The sequence below is a fragment of the Anomalospiza imberbis genome, chromosome 3, assembly GCF_031753505.1.
Source record: "Anomalospiza imberbis isolate Cuckoo-Finch-1a 21T00152 chromosome 3, ASM3175350v1, whole genome shotgun sequence".
NCBI classification, from domain to species: Eukaryota; Metazoa; Chordata; class Aves; order Passeriformes; family Viduidae; genus Anomalospiza; species Anomalospiza imberbis.
Genome location: NC_089683.1, coordinates 34,633,632 through 34,659,992, shown reverse-complemented (window position 1 = coordinate 34,659,992; position 26,361 = coordinate 34,633,632). Strand labels below are relative to the sequence as shown.

Sequence of the window (26,361 nt, the reverse complement as noted above, 5' to 3'; positions counted from 1 at the left end):
CTTTGAATAATGGACAGTACTGTAGAAGAGGAAAACTCAAATAGTTTCATAATCAGGGTTTATTTTGTTATAATAGTTCAAGCAACTATGATGGTTTGCCTGAGGAGACTCTTCAAATTTTGTGATTAACCGTGATGACTTGTAACTGATTCCACTTGCAACATTTAAATTGTCAACAGATGATGCCATCTCTAGGAAGGTTGTTAAGGAACCCTGAATCATTCCCCAGGCTGCGGTGTTTGGTGGGGTATCCTGCTTGGAATTGTCCTCACCTGCCTGTGTAGAGGAAAAAGAGAACCAAACTAACTGTACTGTGTTTCTTGAGATGGGATGCTTGTGTGCACATTTGGCACACCTTCAGTTGCCAGATCCAGGGAACTCTGACATGGAGGAAAGAAGACTTGGTAGAAGACATCTTCTTTTGTATGTTTTGTTATGTAAAGTGGAGTAGGTTAATTAATTCACTCCTAGTATGAATATCCTTCTAAATGCATCGCAAAAAGAAGAATGTAGGCAAGCAATTTTTTTTGTTGGTTGGTTTGATTTTGTTTAATTATTTAGTGCCTTGTTCTTCCCTTTCTTGTTGGTTCATTTGGTGGTTAAATTGTATATGATTGCTGGAAATGTTACAAATATATGCTCTATGGACTTTTTGGATGTAGTAAGTAGTGCATAAGGAAAAGTGAGTCTCTTAGTGAAGCAAAATCATGGCAGGATAGACAGAACCTAATCACATCAAGTTTATTTGCAGAGAGAAACCTATTATTGTTTGTGATGCAAGACCTTAGAGAAATTCTTAGCAAAGATCAGCAGAGGAGCCTTGAAGAAATAAAGCCTCTTTCATCCTTTAAAGAAAACAAAAAGTAACAAAAACCTCAACCATGATACTGAGAGGGAAGGCTATTGTTTTGGGTTTTGAGATAAGATAGAGAAAGTGGGGGAATATTTTAGTATTTTTAATATGTCTCTTGTACAAAAACTGAATCTGGAGCTCAAATTGGATGTATTCATGTTCTAATAATGCTTAATTATGTCCCAGACTTGCTGCAGCCATTCAAAACCCAAGAAGTGTAGAACATGCTGTTCCTAGTCTTTTCTTCTCCAAACTGTTTTAGAAAGGGATTTTTCAAATGGAAAAGGCCTGGATAATCTCAGTTACTTTCCTTCATCTTTTATAGCTCCAGCAAATGGTGGGCAGCATTCCCAACAGAAGTTAGCTGGTGCACTGTATTGTAAATGGAGTGAATGTTGATTTATTTGAATAATTTGTGTGAATGTAATATTTTAACAAGGTTTATATTGTTGTTATGGAAATACAGTAGTTTTCCAGGCTGTCAGAAGCAGCAGTTTCTTTTTTTTTTCCTTTTTCTTTTATTTTTTCCCGCTTTTGGAAACTCTAGTAAAGTTAAATATCAAAAGTTTGGCTTCATTTCACATCAGAATGCAGTAAATTATCTGTCCTTTTTATCCCAGCTCTGTCTCTTTCCCACTAGATGTCAAGAAGTATTTCTACCTATATTTCAGCTCTCAGGAAAACTTTCAGTCACTGATGGTCTGTCTAACTGGATTTGAGTACCTCAGTGCTTCATCTCTTTTTGGTCCTTTACCTCTGCCAGAGAACAGCACTGCTGTGCTTTATTCAGAGTATACCACCCAAACTGCTGCTGCTGAGATTCCTGATCCATGGCAGTGGTTCAGCCCATGCCCATGCGTGCCTCTGCTGCCTGGTTGTCTACAAATAGTAAGCCATTAATAAATACCACTGACGTAACCTATTCATCATTTGGTTGTTACTGACTTGTTTTGCCACTAGCTGATTTTAGTGCCACATGGCTCACTGTTCTGTATGTCAGACACTTGCAAATTGCTGTATAACTGCATTTTTATACTTTCATTGTAGTTGTATAATTTTTAAAGAAAATCTAGCATGAGAGAATAGATACATTGTCATGGATTTCAATGGATATCTTAGAACTGAAGTTTAGATATTTTCATACCCAAATATCTTTTTTTTTTAAGTGTTGTCATCGCTGTATTAAAAACTGACAGTGGCATTAGCCAAAGAGCTATAGTCCCAGATTAGACAAATGGGTGTATTCCCAGCATTTAATTATCCATGCTCCTAGAGATTGTTGCAAGACAGGGCCCTTGCTAGACTCAACAACTTTTTTTTCGTCTTCCTAGCAAAATTGCAGTGGAAAATTTAGTGGCTTCCCTGGCCATCCTAGAATCCTAGCAGTAATCCGTATGTCCTTGCCTAGCCATATAATGTATTGAAGTGTGGACAAACAGGACTCCTGAAAATCAGGATACTTCTCTTTTGGTGCTTAAATATGAATTGAAATGCTGACTTATAAAATGCAAGTATTTAACTGTATACTGAGGTTATGGCTGTGTTAGTGTTTCAGCTCTGCAAGCCTTGTCGTACGAACCCTTTGCCAGCGTTTTGGGACTGGGATTCAAAAGCATTCCAGAGCTGAATTCTGGAGTTGTGTACATTATCAGTTGAATGCTGGGAACTGCCCCTCTCCTTCTGTCCCTGCTGTCTCTCTATACCAATTTCATGCCAATAAAGCAAACTGAGAGCTTGCTTAATTGAAGGGAGCTAAAGACTGATGCTCTTAATTGCAACATCATACAATTGATTCATTTCACTGATTCATTATTGTTTTTTTTAATGTAGAGGCAAGGAGACAGTATTTGGTATATGCAGAATTTTTTACCCTCTTTGGAAATTCCAGATTCACATCTTATTTTTGCATTAGAAATCACTGGTGTTTATAAACCACTGTAAAAAATATTACCCATGGCTGAAAAATGCAATATGACACTTCAAGCCTGCTACCAAATGTAAGTGCAGTTAACTGACACTTCACAGACACTCAACAGTGCTGCCAGTGCTAACAACTTCTGAATAAATCATGTTATCTGTTTAGCTAATGTGTTTGTTTAATTGCAAAATCATAAAAGTTATTTGTAGTTCTGTAAGTGAATTTATTTTAATAACTAGATTTTGGAGTTCCAAAGGAACTGATTGTATCCCCAGAAATAGATAATAGTCATCTGGTAGGTCATCTTTATATAACTGGGGGTGTATATGAGAGAAAAAAAGGAACACATTTTGAAAACTAGACTGGGGTATGAATGATTAGAAGATCCTTTTTTCTTAATCCTTTATTTTTTAGATCTTCCTCATAATGTGGTTGGAAGAATTTCTCCTGCTCTCCCTGCATTGGCTCCTGCAGAAGAAAAGTCTTTACTGTTTTATCTCTGATACCACATCACTGATATTTCTCCTTTTAAAGATGGGACCTAACTTTGTACAAAACCAGAAAGATGTCAAACATTATACTTTTGAAACAGTGAGAGACTAATTAGTGAAGTACATTTCAGAATTTGGTAGATTTTACCATCAAAGTTAATTGTTCACATACTTGCTGATCTATAGTAAGCCTGAATGGCTACTGGAAAGAGATTGCTGGCAGGGATTGTTCAAAATGAGCTATGCAGAATTTAATAAAAATGGAGTTAAGTACTGCTAGAAAAAATAAAACCTCCTTTCTAGAATCACAGAACCATAGATGATACTATTTCTGAAATACTTAGTTGAAGGATGTATAAACTTATTTTGATTATATTTGCATTGTGATTAATTTCTACTGCTATAAGTAAATTAATTTTTTCTTTTTTTTTTTTTTTCTCTCTCCCTATTTTAAAAGACCTTGGTGGAATAGATATTTGGGATCTTTGCTCTTTCTTGGGATAGAGCTCTGATCTGTAAACTATGTACAGGAGTTATTCTTCCTTCAACAGAACATATGAATAGGAGCAAGCTTATTTGTGCCTGTTAGATAAACTGAAATATTGTCCTGATAGTTACTAGTAATGGAAGAGTCTTCAAATCTGAAGAGAAAAAAATGCAGGAGAAAAACAGTGTTCTTTTAATAAGCCATATTTTGTCACAAAGAATTTAACTAGTGTTAATTTCAGGTAGTTTATATGCTTTGCAAATGTTTAATCAGCTTATGTTTTGCCTAGATGTCACCTGTGTTTGTGGTCACATATGTAAGAACAGAAAGCACTTGTGCAATTCTCTGAAATCCTGCAGTTCTCACAGTAATCTCATATCTCATGTGCTTTAACCAGCTATGTGAGTCTCCACATTTAGCAATAATATTTAAATCTACTTTCTTACATATACTTTGGTTCTGCACCATTAAAATTAATGTATTAATTAATTTATTTACTTATTTAGCCTTTTTCAGTAGGTGCAGAATAGAAAGCCTATCTTGTTAAAGGTTTTGCATTGGGCAGCCCTGGAGTCATCTGAAAAGCTATGAAGTCCATTTCTCTGGCAAAGTATCATGATTCAGACATTGAGAGATATTTTTACACTATCAAGTTTATATTCAAATCTTTGATTACAGTCTTGTCTTCTGAAAAATTAATTATAATATGAGCACATGTTTGACTTCTGGAATACTAAATTTCTTCAGCTGTGGGACAACAATGATTCTACTGAGGTTATACTGAGAAAACAGTTACTTAGATGATTCCTCCTTAACACTTATACCAGCTGATTTAAGAATGCCATTACAAAGAAATGCTGTATTAAATTTGTTAATTATTCTAAATTTGTATAAAATAAGTGATTTTTCAGTTAAGCCAGACTACACAGTCTAAGGACTTGTTTTCTTTCCTTTGCCAGAAAAATATAGAAGCTGTAAATTATATATGGAAAATATTTTTAAAGAACGATATTTTCAGGATAGGAGAACTGAGTGCAGCTGGTTTTGTATATTTTCCAAATCAGATTTTGAAATGGGAACCAGCTGCTCATCTGTAGCTGTGAACTAAAATGCACGGTGGCCATTTTTGAAATAATATATGTGAAGAGTCCTGGGTATGATCCTGATGTCAAATTCAGCTGCACATCCTCAATCCACCTTCAAAGGCTGCAGGCCCATAGCCTAAAGACACTGAAGTGACTTGTTGGCAAAAAACCCAGAATCAAGGAGGAGATCATGGTGTATAGAATCCACTGTGCATTTTTGAGCAGCATTCTACCTGAACTACTCAGCCTCTTGCAGCTGTGCTGCTCTATTGCATTAACAGACGCCTCCAACTGAGCAAGCAGCTCCTAAGAATTGGTCTCTGGACAAAAGAGCTGGCACTGCTGTGCTTTTGTCCCAAATGCCTTCTCCTTTGAGCTCTACTGCCAGAGCTGCTTTGATGATGTCTGGTAGCCATCATTCTGCTTCTCTGGGTTTTGGTTGTATTAAAAACTCCTTAATTCTTATATTTTGTAACTGCACCTATTGGTATAAAACTATGTTATGGAGAAAACTTTAGAGCAGAAGACAAGGAAGTGGCTGTTTCATACAACTCTAGGTATGCAGGACAGTAAGGTGCTAAACCAATTTTTTTTTGCTCTGTGTTTGGGAGCAGGAGGTCAGATGGTCAAGAGCAAGGAGCTGATATGAATATAAACAGTTGAAGAGGTCAACAGAGCTATAGTGTTTTCTCAGTTGAGGCTTGTTGGCAGCAGTTTTGGCTCACAGAGCGGAGGTAATGTCAAAGAACCACTTAATAGAATGTGGGACAAAACAGATTTTTGACAAAGAACATAGTCTGTGCTCCAAAGAAAACCACTAAATTAGTTTTAGCTTGAATAAATACAGCCACAGTTTTCAAATTTCATCTCATTTTTGTTGCCTTACCTTCTGAGTTAGAAATCCTGCTGTGATTGGAAAAAAATGGGAAAATTCACCTAAGTAACTTTTTTGACTGATAAACACAGCAATGTTGCTGATGGAGGTTTTAAGTAATGTTCTGTGCCTGAGTATTTGAAGTTATTGTAGTTCTGTAAGGTAAAATCTACAAGTGAAAAATGAATGTTAACTAAACTGCCGAGGATGTTGAGGTTTTTTTCATTGCATTTCTTCTCCTGGGTTACAGAAGTGACTTTGAAGCAGTTGAATCATTCTAAGAGAAATGGCCAAGGCTAACTTCTGTTTCTTCACAAAGAAAAATGTTTTTTAAAAAAGGCCTCAAACTCCACTCCTGTGTTCAGTTTTAGAAGTCAAATGTGGATGTATAGTACAGACAGTAGTATCTCCTTTAGATAAGAATGGCTAGAAGGGAAAGCAGTTCCATTTTGACTGTAGTTATTTTATTTGGAAAAGAAAATGTTTTATTTTTGCTCCATTTTTGGTAGTATATTGCTTTTAAAATAGAAGAGCCTAACTTTTGCAGAAGTAGGATGCAGGAAAACGATTACTAGCATGCTACTCACCTGTCAGTCATAAAGTAAGAGGGTGCTGTGAACTAATTTTGAAGTTCTGAGCAGCACTGATAGTACCATAATAGACCTGGCTTAGATTGCTTTTGTCATTGTGAAAATTTATGCAGTTTATAGTAACTGTAGACTTAACTACCATCTATGCTAGAGACGCTCCTCACCTTCAGCACCTGATACTGGGATTCAGACTGTGCCTGTGGTTGAAGACTTTGCTTAAAAGTCACATTTATAGGATGTCCTTCATTTTTAATAAGGTTAACGTTTGATTTTTCTTACTTAGTTATTAGTCAATAAAGTTCAGTATTCTTCTGCTCAAAGGTGTCAGCTTGAAACTCCTAATGCAGACATTAGGAGTATCTGCTGTATCCTCAGAAAGAGGATGTAATAAGAGATGGACCTCTGCTGAGGAAAATCTGGTATCTTCTTTTTCTATGCTTTCGTCTTGTGTGTGCTGTGTGAGACCACCAGTGGGTTATATCTTTTCCGCTCTAAACTGAAGTTTCTGGCTGCAAGGACCATGATGAGTGAGAGAACTGCACCACCACTAAAGTACTACAACTTCTATCCCAATGATGCTGTGGATTAAGAATAGTGAAGGCATATGAAAAACCCTTCCAAAACTCAAACCAAAACAAGAGTAAAAAAGTAATTTGTCAGATTTTGTGGATTCAAGCAGCTCTGATAGACCAGCTGATGTCAGAATGCATTTTTCCCCCTAATATAGCATAGACCTTAGTTAGGTTTTGAATGTCATGACACAATTATTTGTGGTCTGTTTGAATTTTTTTCCTTCCTTGGTGGGGCAGGAGTAAAAGCTTTTAAAGACAATAACCTTGTCTGGTGTGATGTATCTTGGATTTAGTTTGCTTAACACGGCAGCACCCTACCTCACTGGTAAATGAGAGGATGAACCCCACTTCTTTCTGGATAGATTTGTTCAATCCTAATCCTACCAGTGTTCTTAGCCAATTTTGTTCCCACCTATAATTATCTCTAATCCTTCTATGTCACAGCTGTTCTCTGTCCTGAGTTGCTGATTTATAGTTCTAAGTCAGGTTTTCTAAATACATTGTCTTGGTTGTTTAATTACTTTGTTTCATGATTTCCTAATTTCTGCTGTCTTGTCATGCTCTGGTTGGCTGCTGTATGTCCCACATCCTTGGTTCCTCACTTGGTTCTGTCATAGCACACCACAGTTCCCACCCTTATTAAGGGATAAACAGATGAGAAGCAACAACTGCTGCTTTTCAGCTTCATTAATACTTCCTTGCTATCACTGTTCCCACTAAAAATAAGAAATATTTAAATAGTTTTTATAACTGTTTTTGTACATCACTGAAGCATCCCAAATTTTGCTTCTAAAGCTTTGTCCCAGATGGGATGTAAATTAAGTATTTAGTAACATTGCTAAGTACAGAGGACTCAGCAAGATACTATCTTTATAGTCTTATTTTAGAGTGATTAATACATTGCATGTAAGAAAGAGGAGACAGTTTCTTTCCACAAACATCTGTTTATGATTTAAATTTGCAAAATCTCCAAAAAAAAGCTGTGTGGTGAATACAGACTTAGAACTTCCGCCACGTATCCCACTGTCCCAAGGACAATATACTACTATTAATTTTGTTAGTATAATTCCAAATCTGTTATATATCACTAAACAAAAATCAAAAGTGAAAACTTTGGGACAACTTTTGTAGATGATATGTATTATTTGATTAATCCTGCAACATATATAATAACAGTCAAAAGTGTATTGTCATTATGAATGAGTTTTACTGTAAATAGATAGGAACATATTTGAGAAGGGTTTGCTCTACATGCCTTTTTTCCTTTTTTTGCAAGTGGATCTTTTCCTTTCCAGTGACAGATCACACCTGTTTTCCATGTAACAGCCATCTGGTCTTAATGCTGGGGATGCAGCCTCCTTTTTCACAGCTTGCTCAGTCTCTTCCAGTTAGATCTGCTTGGTCAAGTAGTGGCATGCAGAGCTAATCTGTTTAGAGGGATCCAGATAAACATTAAATTTTGCACAGCTTTTTTGTATTACCCTAGCCATCTCTTGGAGGAAAGAGAAGCACATTATGTCAATGTTTTTAGGCAGTGGCCTTAATAATATGCCTTGACTTATGGTCAGCCCTGAGGTAACCATGGAATAGATGATTACTTAGAATAGATGATTCCCTTTCAACTGGAACTATTCCATTTTCTATGAGCTTTGACTCTGTTGAAAGAAATACATATTTTTCACTTTGGATTGTACAGTTTGCTGAGGAGACCTCAGTGGTGGAGTAAATATGGATTCTGTGATTTGTTTGTGGTTCTGCACTTTAAAAACTTGGCTTTTTCGGAGATCTGGTATGTTCCAGATAGTCCTGCTAACGGCATACCCTGTACTTCTAGGAGAACAATTTTTTTGTCTCTTGGCATTAAGATAAGGCTGTCCTGTACAGCAAAACCTACTAGATCTGTGTTCAAATTCTACTAAGCAAACACTGTATGAAGATCAGGAAAAATGTGAGATTCCAGCATCTAAAACCACTTCGGTGTATTAAGAAAATCTTTCTCTAAAGTACTCTGAAGCTACAAACAGGGCAATAGAGGTTTTTTTGGACTGGGTATTAAAGTTGAGAGCTGACGAGGAGATTTTTGAAGGAGAGAGTGAAAGCCACAGTGTCACTCATCCTCGAAGGGAAGAGATTCCTTTGGAGCTCAGGTCATGGCATTTATTGCTCATGACTTCAGAAGCGTTTCGAGAATTTCTGATGGAGACTCAAGCCAAGCCTTGGAAAAGTTTAGCTTCGGAGTGCTACATCTAAGAGCCCACCTGTGAGCATGTGGCTAGTGCAAGATAGCTCTTGTGATGCTTCTAGCCTTCGTTGGTTGTTGAAGGGTAAGAAACAACATCTGGAAGTTGCCAAATGGCCATCCAAGGCTGTTATTTGTAGTGTTTGTCAGTGGGGAATTACTCGTCTTTTTGCTGTGCACTAGCTTGTATGTCATAGCCATTATGCAGTGACTCAGACTGCATAAGCTGAGTTTCCTTCACTGTATTTAAATGTTTTAAGTATTTTCAAAGCACTGTCCATGCCCCCAACCAGGAGGTTCATGGAGGAATCCCTAGAGACAGTGTCTTATCACTGTTCCAAGTTGTTATCCCAGAAATTATATAATATTTATTGATTTGCCAAATCTTAATGTGTTTTTTTTTTTTTTTTAATGACTCAAAAAAATGGAAAGCATTTTGGACACATCTATAATTCAAATACCTGGAGATGGGTGGTGGAGTTGATTATTTAGCTGAATTTTGTGAAGATTTAAAACCCTAGTTGTCTATATGGAATGCCAGGAAATGCAGACATTTTAAAAGATGCATATGTGTGTAAATATGTATAAATTTCTAAAACAATAATAATTCCAGAAGTATAAAATTGGCTGTAGTCCTAGTTTTTCAGTTAAAAATAATAGTGCTGGAGATAATGAGTGGATTCTCATGGCTTTAAAACTCTTTTACCAGATCATTGCTAGATGCTTTTCTTATTTAGTAGACTTTAAACATTTCCAAGAGTTCATTATTCCCATCTCTAGGGAAGAAACTTTGCAGACAGCTACAGTTATTGTACATATTTCCTGGCTTTTTTGAGAGAAGTGGGGGAGGCAAGCAGTGTAATGGACATGTGTTTCCTGACCAAAAATCCATCCCTGTGTCAATGTCCTGTGAGCATTTGAGTGAGAAACTGAATAAATTCAACAACAACAACAACAAAAAATTATTCCCTGACTACTGTAGCGAATGTTTTGGTCTAGATGATCTAGTTTCCTAAATCATTTAGGGGAGAGATGTAGAATGAGGAGAGACCTTTTCCTGCTATGTTTGTCAGATTAAAAGAAGTTTGCAGAACTAATCTCAGTTCACCATCTGATCCTCATTTTTGGCTGAATTCAGTTTATCGCTGCCTGTCAGAGCCCTGAGATAAAGGAAAACAAAAGAAATTGGCTGGCTTTCTGTGTAAGAAAACATTTTCTGAATCCTGGAGGAATTTCTTCCAGAACCCTGAAGGAGGATGTTCAATAGCGGTGCAACACCCTACTGACAGCACTCTCCATGTTCAGTTGGTCATCCTTTCATAAAGTAATTGGGGTCAGATGGCAGCTCTCCTAAAGCTTGTGAAAAATACATTTTACAATTCATAATTTTCATTAATATAAATCACATAAATTTTCATTTTAATTTTTGCTGATTATTGGAGCTCACAAAAATTAATTATGAAAATACAAGATAATTGTAGGATAGATGAAAATTCAGATATTTCCTGGTGTTTGCTACTATAGTAGCTTACCCTTTTAATCTCTTAAATGGAATGTTGTAATGGAATGTATAATTAAGTAAATAAGCAGTTTCAAAGTGTAACACTTACTCTCCTTTGTGCCACACTTATTTTTTGTCAACCTGTCTTTCACAGCTTCTTGAAGTGGAAGCAATGTTTTCTTCATTACTTTTTGCATTGCTTGAGCACATGATTCAATATGATACAGGGTTAGGAAAGTGTTTTTTGTCTATTGGCAGTGAGTAGAGACATTTGCTATTTACTTTCTATTTTTTTTTTCATTTTAATATACAGATGATCCTGCCAGTATGAACAAATCTTATGATATAATCATTCTGACCTTATTTATATTTTTAGCTACTAAAGCCTACCAGCAAATAAAAATATTATTCAAACCAAGATCTAAGTCTGTCTTTGTCCCACAAAGGTGGAATTTGGAGACTGAGGACCAAGGGGAAATACAGATGCCATGCTGTAAGTTATCTTGAGTAACAAGAAAAACTGTCAGCAAGAGCCTTTTCATTAAGGGGACCCAGATGAGATTCTTCGATAGTACATGATAGTTACATTAGAGGAACATCATTTGACAGCATAATTCTGATTGTATTCAGGATATTATGGATTGCATGCATCCACTGAATTACAACTAGCAAGTGAGGGATGGATTTCTGGAGCCACCTCAGATGCCACAGTGAATGTGAGCATGCACATTTAGATATTGGTCTGATACTCTACAAGTTGGAAGCATCATTCAAGCCATTATTTCACATTTCTTCATAAAACCTTTCCCCATGCAAGCATTTCTTCCCAGAAGGGTGATCATGCATATGTGTATTTGCTTCTGAGTGACTGGAAGAAAAATTATTGTAATACCTTGCTTCTGCTCCCTCCCCACATTTCTGAAAAAGTAAGTATTTTGAGAGTTAGGTCACACAGGGCTTTTGTGGGTGCTCTGCGCTTGGCATCACCTGAACACAGCCTTTAAAAAGGTCATATGTATTAGGTGACAGGGAAAATAACCTTCAGAGAGGTGGTTGAAAGAAATAGGTAATAGTAATAACATAGAATAAACATAATTAATCTTTTACTTTTTAGATTATGTAATCTATTACTATAAATACATTATCAGAAAACTCGCAGTCATAGGAAGTACACAGACAAATCAAAAGCTCTGCTTTATGATATGTAATAATAATTGCCATGCTAAGGAAGCTCAAGCTGAGCTTGTTTATTCTCAAGAAAGCATTACAGAAAGAAAAAAAAATCCACTGATTTTCTTTATTAAGCATTTCATTGCATAGTGTAGACATTGCACAGGAGTAGAATACTTTGCCATTTTTTTCCCACATATACATATTTTTTCTGCAAAACCTGTAAAGTTGCATTAACTGGAACTCCTAAACTCCTCTCAGTAGGTGCTTCACTATTCTCCATATAATACACTCAGATCGTGAGTACTCAAGTAGACCAAGTAATTCTTACTATGGATGTGAACATTTCAATATTCACTAGACAACAAAGGCTGAAAGTCAGATTATTGGCTAATGAAAAGGAATATTAACTAATCTTAAAAGGCAGATGGATCTCTCATCAATACATCATGAGCAAGGGACTTACTGAAGTAACCAAGATATATTTTTTTGGTCAAGATAACCTGAACATACCTATCAATTCTCTGAAGTCATTGGAATACATATATGTATTAATGACTTCGGATCATAAAAGTAATAGAATTTACCAGTAATTACAATTAACAGAAAGTTTTTGGTCAAACACCAAAAAGAGAATCTGGAATGAGTATAAAACTTTCCTTCCCTTCATTCCTTTTAAAAAGGTGTGACGAGGGTCTAGTTTCAGTGTATCTTCAATGGTGCTTGAATCCAATAAGAATTCCACCAGTTCATCTCCAAAAAAAATTTTAACAAGTCTGCTAAGATATATACAACGATTTTTTGTTCAAAAATCGAAGGTATAAGTTAGTAATAGAATAATATATGGTTAGTAATAGAAAATGGTTTAGAAAAAACATAAAAAATATTATTTTGTACTATTTGGTACATCCTACTTTTGCAGTCCGCTGTAGGTGGCATCTGAGCCAGCTAATTTGAAATGCACGTATATTCTGCAAAGTCAGTATGCCACAGCCTTATCCAAGGATGCTGGTTTAGATGTAGTATTATGTTCTAAACATCCTGAAATAAAATCAGAGAAAAAGTGCATCTCAGTGTGCTGCCCCTATAATGCAAAATAATATCTTAAACATTAATTTCTTCCTTTACTCTGTGACAGGCAGGGGGAGACCATTTGCTATATGTCTTATGTTCCCTGGGGAAAGTGCAAATAATAGTGTGAAAAGGATAGGTAGTATTTGGCTTAGCAGAGGATTACAAACAGTTCTGAAGAGCATGCAGTCACTTCCTTTTCTAACTTAGTCCCTGATTATAAGAGCTATAATTTTATGCAGTGCTCTTTCGAGATCACTGTTATAATCCCCAGGATCTTGAATATTTGAGGCGATGATGAGGAGGAGCAATTTAGTACTTCTAACCACCTGTTTAAAATGTTAAAATAGAGTTAGAACACTGTTGGGACCTTAATTTAGTCTCTTAACCTTTTTTACAGTAATTTTTAATAAATATTTGAATATAAATTTACCAGTGAGATCGTTTGGACGGAAAAGTTTGAACTTACTTCAAAGGCAGTTTTTAAGAAAGCTAAATTCACGATGATAAAGAGTAGCCATAGCCACTAGCACAGGTGGTAAGAATATGTTCTGTGTAGGTGAGCTGGAAGTGTTGCCAGTTTTTCAATGTAAAATACAATGTTCATACTTTCCCTTTCTCTCGGGATTCCAGAACGCTTCTGTTTCTGCAATGAAAGCAAGAGTGGCTGTTACTTCTGTATGATGACTTCTGGAAAAACATTACCCTTTTAAATACACCATTTTATTGAGCTTGAGTATTCCAGTTCTGTGGCAAAGTTCATAAACATTCCTCCAATTTTTCCCCAGTAAAAATCTAATTAGGAGTGATTTTGAAGTTAATACATGAAGTCTTAACTTCGTTTAAATATTAATAGTGCTGGCAACTTTTGGAGTGTTGAGGAGCCATTAAAGGAGTTTTGGTTAATCTTTGAAGCTTTACTCTGTGTGGAGCTTTGAACATTGTGAATTAAGGAAACCATATCGGTAAAGTAGAAAAATGTGTTTAGCTTGTTGTGATTTTCCCTTAAATTCTGGCTACTGTTTTCAAAGCAGTAATTATTTGAGTACTTAAGAACAGTGTTCTCTCAGTTTTGTTTTCTTTCTTACCTTTACATAATACCAAATTTCTTAAGGACAAATTTCTGTTTAAAAATTTCTGATTAGTTCTGAACTGATTTTATGAGGTCATTGATCTAAGAAAGCTTTGGGGCTTTTTTAATATGTGGACCACTCCTTTCCTGGTCCAGAATAACTTAAGTCAATCATCACATGTGAAATCAGAGAGCAACCAAGCAGTCACAACTTGCTTTTGTAATACTGATGTGAGTGGTCAGAAAACCATGTGTGCTAAGGGAGATGCAAAATGTGCTATAATTGAGTGGGAAATGCTCCAGTTTTAGGCCAACCATCACAAGTCTAGGAGAAGTGTGCTTAAAGGCAATTATCTAAAGCCTGTGGAGCCCTTCTGAACTTCTACTAAATGTTGTTTTCTTCTGAAAGACAATGATTTTCTTTAGCTTGCTGATGCCAGCTGCTGCAGATTAAATGTGTATTTATTAGCTTGGGTTGCAGTTTCACTCGCAGAGCTGATTGGAAAAGCTTTTTATACAGGATAGTAAATTTGTGGCCCAAAATTACCTGGCGCTTTTATCTGTAGAGAGTTCAGTCATGCAAGGCATGGAAGCTATAGTCCAGGTTTTCACTGTTTTGTATCAAATCTCCTTAGGGAAGGGCAGAAAGAAGGAAGAATTCTGTCTGAGGAGTGGCAGGTTACCATTCCCAGGACCTAAAGAGTTTGGTTGGACACATGCTTACATTCATTTTTATAATGTTATCTTGTTTAGGGTATCTTACATGTGATGTGCACTGGAAATGTTACCTATTTTTATTGATATTTAATTTCTGCTGAGTAGCACTGAGCTGGGAAATTAAATGGCACCAGCAATGCTACTCAGACAGAACCCGCCCATCTTCTCCAAAGAAGTTATAGTGCTCTTCATCTCACTAGGATGTGTAGGACCCTGGGCATAGTTCTTCTCTGTGTTTATGTTTTATTGGAATAGATTCCAAAACATGTGGTCTTGAATATTTTCCCTTGTGTATTACAGTACTTTCTGGCCTTTGTGATACAAACTGTGTTTCCTTCCAGGTGGTCCAAATGTTGCTGCCAAACTCTCCTTCATTTGATGCGCTGTGTTCACACTTCCTCTGGAGAAAATATCTTTATTGGCTTTCCTATACCAAAAATAGATTTTGTTCTTTCAACATAGCTTTATTGCTACATCTGCTTCATCTCTGCTTTAGTAATGCAGCTCTGCCACCTTTTATTTTTTCATATTTTGCTTGGGTGAATTGGGGTTTTTTTCCTCCATTAATGTGGAATACCTTCCCCTGCTACATCTGCAGTGCAACTTTTCTTTGTTTCTTTCAGATTGCCATTCAAAACCTACCTCTTGTAAGGCCTTTTAGTCATCCCACAGAGTGCTGAGAATGTCAATTAAATGTTTGGAGTTCTATGTTATTTAAGCATTTTTTTAGCCATGTTCATTGTATTATAAGTTTATATTGACAGAAAACATTTTTGTGAAGTAGCTTGGCCTTCTACATAAAATGAGGCATTTGGTTAGAATCAATTTGGTTTGATATTTAAATACTTAACTACAGACATCAGAAATGGTCATTATAGTGCTACTTACACTATAAAAAATATAAAGATGAGATTGCTCTATCCACACTTGATAATCCCTTATCTGTTCAGGCCTTATTTATGTTCACCTTTTTGGCTGTGATAGTTGCTCAGCAGTAGCATATGTCCATTAGCTATGGATTTTTAATTTTTTTCTTCCAATCCAGAGTAGCATTTCTTCATTTTGATTCTTGGTTTATAAATTTACATTTGTGGGGAGAGACTGGGGGCAGGGGCTGTCTATTCCAGTGAATCAGCAGCTCATAGGTGTGTACAAATATTGGAAGGCAAGGTTTAAAGTAGACCGAGCTAAGCTCTTTATAAGAGGTGCCCAATGACAGGACAGGAGAAAATAAGACACAAACATTTTGCTTAAATGTAAGAGACATTGCAGTGTTGAAAAAAAAATGCATTTTACTGTCAGGGTGACTGAGCCTTGGCACAGGTTTTGATGCCTCAGGTTTTAGCTGTTATATTTTTCAGATTCTGTTCTGCTTTAGTGTGTAAGTCTAGGCTTCGTATTAGGGGATAGTAAGCTCTCTTCACAGAATAGGTAGACAAAATAATTCCTTCTCTAGCTGGGGACCAAGGACAAATGATCCAAATTTCAGGCCCAAGAGCAACGGTGGACCGAAGAGAGAAAACAACAAGGAGGGGACTTTGTGGGCTTAAGCTGTAATTGGACAATTAACTCCAATATGCAAATGGACCAAAACTTATAAAAATGTGAGACCCTTTGACCTGTTGTCCATTTTGTGGCCATTTTGGGTTGTGCTGCCCAAGGTGTATCCATTGAGGCCTCTTAATAAATACCTACTTTATTCTTTAGCTCCGTCTAGTCTCTGTTCTAAGTCAGCCTTCACAAGGCATCAGTTTCCCAGAGAAGTTGTGGAGTCTCTGTCCCTGCAGTGAGTCCAAAAGCTGTCTGGATGTGGTCTGCCCAGCCTGATTTCCCTGACCCTTCTTGAGTGGGTGGGTGGAGAGATGATCTCCAGAGGTGCCTGCCAGCCTCAGCCATTCTGTGATTCTGTAATATTCCACTGTAACAGTCACAGTTCCTCAAGTCAAACAATATGCTGTCTAAATAATGCTTTGAAAACAGTAAGCTCCCTTTTTGTTAAAATTCTACATTCTCCATTTCTTCAGTCTAGCCTCCAATATACTTCTTCTCTCTCAAGTGCAATTTGTGTTGCACAAAGATAGATAAATAGGATATCTCATAAATAAGATATTTTAATGCCATAAAAACACCATCAAGAACTTGGAAAGGAAGAGGTGTGTTTCATAAATGATCAAACAGTACAAATATTTGGAGTGTATTTCATCTATCAGAAATGCTTTAAGTATTCCTGTTACAGCCTCCTGTTGACATTTCTGAAAGCTCATTACTTCTTTGCCTTTTAACAGTCAAGATGAAGGCTGTCAGTGGTGGAATTCAGATTTCCATCTGTTCATTATACCTTAAGTAGCAGAGGGAAAGAGCAGATGTGCTGCCCCAGGCTTTCTACTAATTTGGCTATCCAGCTGCCTCTTTTATTTTGGGAAAAATACCTATCATCTCATACAAATATAATCAAATATGTAAGGAAGTACAGTCATCTTGGTTCAACTTCCTAAGACGACTTAGCAATCTTTAGATTCTGGCAAAAGATACAATACCTTTTCCAAAAAGGCATTGCATTTGCCATAAATCACTCAGGCCTGATTCACTGAGGCATCAAAACAGGCACTTAAGTTAAAGCAAAGGAGTAGTGCTCTTGACCCAACCTGGAATTCTCATATGTTTAAGTAAATATCTTAATAAATTAAGCTTTGTTAAAGTAGTATCTTCCAATACTAATACTATTAGATTCAGTTATATAAATACAATTAAAAATTATTAGGAAACTTTCTGGTATAGGATTATCAGCCAAGGATCTTTCTCTTTTTTTTTTTTTTTTTTTATATATATATATATATATATATATATATAATCTAGACCCTTCTCTCCACTTTGGAAAGTGGGAAAAGTTTCTGTCTGGGCTGTCTGAATAGATGAAGGTTCATTCTCAAGAAAATTCATCTCATGTAAGCAAAATGCCACACACAATCCATGCAAATCTGACTTGTCCAGCCAAATTGAAACCTTTACCTTTTCCAAGAGCAGCTCTCCTTTTCATACAGAAATCTGAGAATGGGTCCAGAGAAACATCTCTTGCCTGGATTTAGGAATCTAGGCTTCTTGGAGTAGATGATTCCACTAATCACAGTAATTATGAATAGCAATATATGTAACACAATATTTTTCATACTAAAAGATCTGTAGAGGAATTCCCTGTGACAGCTCTGTGCCATTGTTGACCACCATTCAAGTGCTGCCATACTTATTTCTTTTTGATGACTTTTGCAAAATTAAGAGCCTTAAAAATTTAACTTGTAGGGTGTGCAGATGCATACCAACACCAGGGCATACCTCAGAACTGTGTCCTTGTGGTATTTTTCTTGGCAAAGTAAAATTGCTGACAAACTTAACCAGACAGTAATAATCAGTAACTTTTAAAGATTGCAGTTGTGAAGTAACCAGGAAACACCAATTTGAAACTAGGTTTAAATGATTTTAAGTTGTGTAGGGTGACTTATCAAACAGTGTAATTCATTTTACATGCTCTTTTTTGATAACAACAGTTCTTTTTTGGTTTAGTATTAAGCCATTTAATTAAAATTTAAAAAGTAATCTTGAAGGGTTTAACAAAGACCACTCTATCTTTTGGGAGGGCAAGAAGTGACACACCTTTAGCTACAGCTAAAGATTCATGAGGAATAAAACTGCTTACTGTTTCCAGCTGAGATGGATTTCTTTCTTGATTCTCTGTTTTTCTGATTTAGTCTGCTCAGACACTTGACCAATCCATCTGTTCAGTACCATTCCTTCCCTCAGCCAAAAGTGTAACAGTGCCAAGTCTCTAAAGAAGAAAAGAAAAAAAAATCTTAGGTCATCTGTTTCAAATCTGCACTCATCTCTTTTAAGTGAATGTAAAACTGAAGGTAATTTGAGATTGTTCTTTGGTCTAAGTCACAGTTAAATCAGCTAAGTGGTAACACTGGAAAAAGCAGTAGAATAGCTAGGAGACAAGTGGAATTACATTTTCAGGCTCCTGGAGTTTTACTTTTGACTTAGGTGGGGTCAGGATCAGGTAAAAAGTGAAACAATAGAAATTCATGAGAAACTATCACAGTAATTCAATTTACTGTTTACTTCAAATTCACATGGAACCATTTTTTCCCCCTAAGGAGGAAAACTACCAAAATTTACAATATAGTTTTTTGCCTCTTTTGATTTAACCTGAGCGTTAGGCAAGCCCTCATACCTCTGCATTTGTGGAAGTTTGTGTTGTATTTTTTCATGGCAGTGATCTGGTCTGCTAGGGCTGATGTTTGGGCATGTCAAGAACTGAGTCTAAGAGTTTGGCTCACGTCTGACTTTGTGAACTTTCAAGAGTGTAATTTATTTGTATAATGTGTCTTATGCTGTATCTCAGTACTGTGTCATCCATCCACCTTCCTGCTGAGAGGACTGTTTCACAGAGAGGAGGCAACTTGACACAATCCACCATAGGAAATTGATTTGAATGCACTCAGTGAAAGTCCTTATGGAAGAGAGAGTGTTAAGAGTGTTCAAAAAAGTTGATTTTATTAATCAGTCTCATACCTACATATTCAAAACATCAGCATGTTTATCTTTATATGGTCTGACCAGGATTGCTCATGTGTGACACTGAAGGCAAATGCGCCCTTGTTGTCACATCCTCAGTGCTTTCTCTGGGTTTCTTGTAATAAGTGGTGATAGATTTGATTTTATACAGGTCTTCCATGCCTTTAAGATCCAGCAGCTGTGCTGGCATGCTTATTTTACCTCAGGGTATTTCTTCAGCCTCCGTAAATTTTTTGTGTCTGTATGTCCTCGTGTTGAATTTCTTCAGATTGCAATATGACTTCCTGCTGTGCCTGTAGGATAAAGAGTGGCATAGGTGATGAGCTGTGGTAGGGATTGTTGCTGTTTTCAAGGTGCAGGGTCCTGGTCCCAGAGGTGTCTTTGCTCTGGCCTTACTAGAGCTCAGGCCTGCTCATCTTGATGTAAATGAGACATTTTAAATTTTCCTTCAGTCGGCTTTGTTCTTTGTTATCTTTGTGTGTTGCCGTTTTCAGCTCTGTTTTGCTGCTGCTTCCAGTAGTGCACACATTTCCATTCATACTTCATTCACACTACCCTCCCTAATTCTGTTACAAAAAGTCTATACATGTGAACTGGAAATGTCTAAGTTATGATCAAGCCCAGTTCCTGACAACATTGCTGTATGCTATACTTTAGAACAAATATCAAAATCAAAAAATAAAAAACAAATAGTTTTGCAACAAGAATAAATAAAATTTTACAATGTGGTAACTTACTTCTTTTGCAGCTGTTATATATTACAATCCTAAGACAATTAGGAGATAATTCAATCAGGTATTAAAGTAGAAGAAATCTAGTTCAGGTTCACTAGTGAGCATCCATATTAATCCTTCAACAGCACTTTGAAAATGCACAAAAACTTAGAGTGGGTATGTTTAGAACTGTTGTCAACTTATTGTCTCAGTAGGATGGACTTCGAAAGACTTCAATTTAAAGAGCAAGTAGTCCCTGCTACAGTGTGATGCAACCACACAAATGGCTGATGACAAATTTGGTTAAAAACAGCAACCATCCTTTTCTTGTAGCAAGTGTTTCTGTTGGCATACCACAAAAGCTTATGATTTAATTACCTTTTGTCTTAAGAGAAGCACTTTATGTACATAGGGCATGACTGTGGGCAGAGAATCTGGTTTTGCTCCTCTGCTTATGAACAGCAACATCTAGGACCACCACCCTCAAGGCCTTCCTAAATGAGCACTGCTCTGTTCCTAAGCCTTTCTGTTCCCAGGGCTGTGAAGTCCACAGCTGGAGCAGTGCTGTTGGCTGGGGGGAAAAAAGGGAGAAAATGATGATCACATTCTCCTCAGTACTCCTAGGATAGAAAGGCCATGGAAATGAATACCACATCTGTTCAGGACAGGGAAGGAGCAAGCAGAAGAGTGTTAGAAGCACTGGTACAGTGCCAGAGCACTGTGGTTGTGCCAGGGAACAGTAATATGGAAACCTTTAGTAGAATTTTATTTCCTTAAGAGAAAGTGAATGAAGAAAGAGTCTGCTGCTGGTGCTGGGGTGGGTGCTAAATGCTGCCATCTCCCACATCTCCATGCCTACTTTGGATATGGACTGAGCTTGTTGAGGAAAGGATTGGTTTGGAAATGGAAAATGGCTATGAAAAACAGTCCTATGTAAGTACGTGCTTTCTGTAGCTAAAATAAAACCAGTGGTTGCCTACAGGGGAATAGAAAAGGAATTTTAAGCAGAGTCCTTTATGTGGAAAGCGGAGATGCTGACAGTTTCTATTAAGTTCCTTAGAAAATCTCTTCCTGTGAAGAATGTCCTGTCTGACATGCTGGTCCAATTCAGGACAGAGAAAGTTATTTGTAATTTAATGATACCTCTTCTGGGAAGGTATTTGCATTGTAGAACTGGCTGGAGCTCAGTGCACCTTGGACAGATTTTTGTCCTGTGTAGCTGTAGCACATCAGGCTGTTGGAGAGGCAGCATGAGTAGTACCATCTGCTTCAGAGGGGCTGGGGTGCTTGCTGGAGGGTATCTTATCTGGGCCACCTTTTCCGTAGAATATACATGTAGCATTTATTGTGCAAAACTCCAACCCCCTCGTTCAATTGCATTGAATTTAAGCAGCGGGTTGCTGTTGTAGCGGAAGAGGAGCTGGGATGGATGGATGGATGACCTCATTGCAGCAGTTCCATTGCCTTGTGAAATGAAGTTAAAGATAGCTTGGAGGAGAGGAGGAGGAGAAGGCACTCTGGTCCTGTTACAAGGGAGGGCGGGAAGGCATCCAGGCAAACCCTGGCACAAAGAGGAGTTTGTAGCAGTGTTCTTTATGCTTTAAATCTGTTTTGAGCAGTGGGATATGTGGTAATGAGCAAGCTTACAGCATTTGGAGCGGGGAGGAAAGAGATAATTTCCACATTGTCCTGGTGCACTATAAATGGTTCTGGCTGGCAGGGCAGCTGCGTGACGCACAAGACAAGGAACGCAATGCCTGTGTTGCTATCATTTTGGTTTGCTCCTTCTTAGGAATGGGGGGCAGCAACCAATTCTGATGGTTTCTAAGGCTTTTTCAGTTCCAGGCATGTATGAACACATATTAAAAAAAGTAGTCAAATAGGAGTTTGGAAGCTCTAAAAACCTAAAAAGCAACCACTTGTTCCTTTAGGAAGGTTTCCAAAACAATGGCTGGCAGTAAGAACAAATGATCCAAATATACATCCAGAAAACCTTCTTAGCTGTAGAAGTAAGCATGGATTTTACTGATCATATGGTTTGAATTCAAAATTATGCCCAAACTTTTGTAGCTCCCACTGTCACCAAAAGCCAGATTCTTGAGGGTTTTCCCTGTTGAGGTCTTAAGAGCACTGAGTTGCCAAAATATTTGTACTGTATATTTGGGATGGTTAAAGAGCTGTGGACATTTTTCTCCAGCCTGTTACATAAACTCCATAGAATTGTTTGGAACGTTAACATTGTTGTCATAGACAACTGAATATACATTTACTTATAAATGGGGGAAATTTAGCTAAGACTGCCACAAAAAAAAATGTTGTAAATTGGGAAAGGAATTGCAGACGTTGTTTTTTGGCAACCACATGTTATTTAGTGGGATGGTTAATTTTAATCCATTGTTCAGCATTTGCCTCCCCTACATGATGACAAGTATGATGTTGCATGCTTGCCACCTTTCGTCTCTGTTTTCTCTTCATAACAAAACAAAGGAAATATGGCTTTGAACTTCTATCCAGTTGGATCCTAATTCAGACTGCCTGTGTGACTTGGAGCAGGAATCTAAAATCCAAGTACACAGAAAGGCGTGGGTGACAAAACAGGATTTACAAGGGGAAACAGTGATCTGGATTATCACTTTATAGTGACAATTTATATTTGTTTAATCAGCTACTGCAGTGACACATCCTTAACAGACGGAAGAGAGGAATTCGCAGCTACAAAACACTTTCCATCAGTCTTAGGCGGGACTCAAGCCAAGCTATTGCTATCAGAGAAGTGTTTTCCAGAGCACAAAAATATTAAAGAATTCATTAGTGCATTTGTCATGGTTGCACACTGAGGAGGAATGTCTACAAGAGTTTTTTTGTTTTGTTTTTTTTTTTTTTTAGTTTTGACAGTGTAGAACTAGATCTCATAATTTCTTCTGGTTAAGACAGTTGTTGCCCACTGGATAGGTTCTTTCTTCCTTTTATTTGTACCACCTTTCAGTATGAACGTTCATGTTGGTTATATGTTCCTCCGTATCCCCAGTTATCCCCTGTGTAGCCCTGGGTCAAAAGCAATGAGAGCAGGAGAACTGCTGGATCTGGTTTGAGCAAGCCATTAGGCATGATATGTTTTATGTGACTCATATCACAGAGTCAGTTAGGTTGGAAAAGACCTCAGAGATCATCAAGTCCAACCTATGACCAAACAACACCACATTAATTAGACCATGGCACTAAGTGCCACACCCAGTCTCTCCTTAAACACCTCCAGGGATGGTGATTCCACCACCTCCCTGGGCAGCCCATTCCAATGTCTAATCGCTCTTTCTGTGAAAAAATCCTCCTGATGTCCAACCTAAACTTCCCCTGGTGCAGCTTGAGACTGTGTCCTCTTATCCTGTCATCGTTTGCCTGGAAGAAGAGGCCAACCCCAGCCTGGCTACAACTTTCTTGTGGCTGGTTGTAGAGAGTGTTAAGGTCACCCGTGAGTCTCCTTTCTCCAGGCTGAAGATCCCCAGCTCCCTCAATTGCTCCTCACAAGAGTTGTGTTCCAGTTTCTTCACCAATTTCATTGCCCTTCTCTGGACTCGCTCCAGCACCTCCATGTCCTTCCTGACTTGAGGGGCTCAGAACTGGATGCAGCACTTGAGGTGCAGCCCCACCAGTGCCAAGCACAGGGAAATAATCACTGCCCTGGTCCTGCTGGCCACAATATTGCTGATACAAGCCAGAATGCCACTGGCCTTCATGGCCACCTGAGCACATGCTGGCTCATGTTCAGGCTTCAGGCACTGTCAACCGGCATCTCCATGTTTTTTTCTGCTAAACAGCTTTCCAGCTGCTTTTCCCCCAGACTGTAGCCCTGCATGGAGTTGTTGTGACCTAAGTGCAGAACACAGCACTTGGTCTTGTTGAACCTCATACTGTGTTGGCTCGTAGATCAGCCTATCCAGATCCCTCTGCAGAGCCTTTCTGCAGATTAACACTCCCACCCCCATTTGTGCCGCATTGTAACTGAATAAAATGTCTGCTTGCTTCAGGAACTTTGCTGCTGGTGACATATTCAAAATAAAATGTTTTTTGTTTATGTTGGAGATCTGCAGATGAAGATAAAATTGTCCTAAGGTATATGACTATGAAGTCTTGCTACTTAAATAAGCAGTATACTCTATTCTTTCACACTGTCATATTAAATAGGTAGTCCACTACTTTTAAAATAAAAATTACTTTCTAGAGAGTTTTCTGTCATGACAATTTCTTCTAATTTTGTCTACTTATCTTCTTGACATGCCTGAAGATGCTGTCTTTTAACATGCTCCCTTTTAGTAGTCAATCACAGTCACTGAATAGTGGTTTTAAATGTGATGATTTTGTTTGCAGCACATCTGTTACTGGTGTCTGGACGTGCTTGATCAGTCACTCTGTATCATCGGAGTAAGCTCAGTGAGCAGTGAGGTCAGTCTGTGCTGCATCTAGTATTGATGGAAGATGTTAAGATGGTCACATTTTAGGATAGCTGCAGGCTTTGTTTTCTCTTTTCATAATGTTTGAAAGATAATATGACTCACAGAGCTGTAGTGGCCCACAGTTGCTGGAATTCGAGTGGCATGAAAGATGCAGCAGAGTCTGATGACTGCACGTGGACAAGCAGCAAAGTGCTGGTTTCCCTTCTCACAGTCATTTGTGTTCCCTACCCACCTGTAAAGAGGTTCAGATCCAAGCCAAAAATTTGCAATGACAGCAGGGTGGGAGGTGCAAACAGAGAGCACGTGTTCTGCTTCCATGAGGGTTGATTCAAGCAGTTACCCTTTATAGTGCAGAAGCCACTAAAACTAAAACTATCAGAGTGTGAGAAGGGTGGAAGGTTATTGCAGAGTGATACAGGAAGGAAAATATTGGTTTAGGTTTTGGCTCAACTTTCTGCTTTAAGTGATTGCGGTAGTAAGATGTGGAGGTCATAGAAGAATTGGTGGCTCTTTTGGTATGGTCACCAGTTCCAGAACTGTGTGGAACCTTTGTAGCCAATTCCTTATTGCTAAGGGATTTTCTGGAATGCCTGTTATTAACTATTTTGTATTACCTCATCTGTATGTCTCATCTGTTAGTGGTTTTGAGAACAAGTACTCCAAGCAGAGAAACAATGCATAATTTTCTTGTCTCTCAAGGGTACCCAGCTACTGGATTTGATTAGACTTTTTTTGAGAACATTGACCTCAAAACTCACAAGTCTTATGAGGGTACTGCTAGTTGTGTGCAGCACTGAAGTCTCAGGTTTTTACCTGGATATCAGGTGTTACATGTGCAATGCAGAAGAATGCTGCTTAGACATTTTTCTGCTATGATGCCATAATCTCAGAGGCCCAGAGTTAGACTGCCTGCATTTTTTTCCATTTTAATTAAACAGCCACGTTATCTGGCTCAGAGAATTAATATGGATAATGTGTCCAGTATAGGATGATTATTTTCTACAGGGACGCTCTTTTAATATAACTCACAGGGAGTTTTGGTCTTTGTCTATGAAGGTAATGGATAAGAAAACAGAGACAAATAAAATGCAGATGAGAAAATGGAATGTTATATATGGTAAAATAAAGAAACAGACCAGCCTAATGACATCCAAGAAACACATGGAACCAAGCTCCAGGATTCCAGAGTGATAATCTCATTAGTTTCATACTATTATGCAACTGTCAACTGCTGGACCCTTATGGAGTTACAGAAATTTATGTCAGAAACTGAAGCAGGTTAGAAATTTATATTAATTAGAAATTAACTCTAGTTTTTTATTTGAACTCAGTTGTGATTTGCAGTACTGGACTTGCCAAATTTTCTTTTAAACAGTTGCCTGTCATTATGCTGCTGAAGAAGTCCAGGTTTTTCCATCAAACCTGAAGATGTATTTATTTTCAGCAAGGATTACTATTCCTGCCAGTGGAATCCCCATAGATTTGGCTAATTGTAATATGGCTGTAAATATGTGTTTTCCATGGAAATGTGTTTAGTCACAGGAATTTTTGTCTTTTTTTAAAAATACTGATAGCTTTGTTTAATGTGGTTGCCAAACACATGTATGGTTTAAAGAAAAACTCAATTAATGTATTTACACTGAACTGCTCACTATATGTATGTATTGCTTTTCTGGATGAAGCATGAATTGACAGCTTGACTGTCTGTCATGGATTTGTGCTGTTAGCAAATAATGAAAGCCTCCTTTAGCTCACAGGATGTGTGCTGCTGAGATCTTGCCCTCTTGCAAATGTCTGTGAGCTTGAATACAGTTTTTATGTAGTTTTTGTAGATATATTTTCATTGCTTTGTGGGTTTTTTTGCTTTTGTTGTAAAAAAGTAATTGCAAATGCCATACTGGTGACTGGTATGCAAAGAATCCAGAGACAGTACTACTAAAAATGCATATAAGGACTGGGCAATATTTATAATAGCGTATAATGACAGG

The 26,361-nt window shown here is 37.6% G+C and overlaps 1 protein-coding gene across 2 annotated transcripts in view; it reads left to right on the top strand.

Annotated features, from left to right (window-relative positions):
- Positions 1-26,361, top strand: part of ME1 (malic enzyme 1) — a 153,891-nt gene that overhangs the window by 90,310 nt on the left and 37,220 nt on the right. The window lies entirely within an intron of this gene.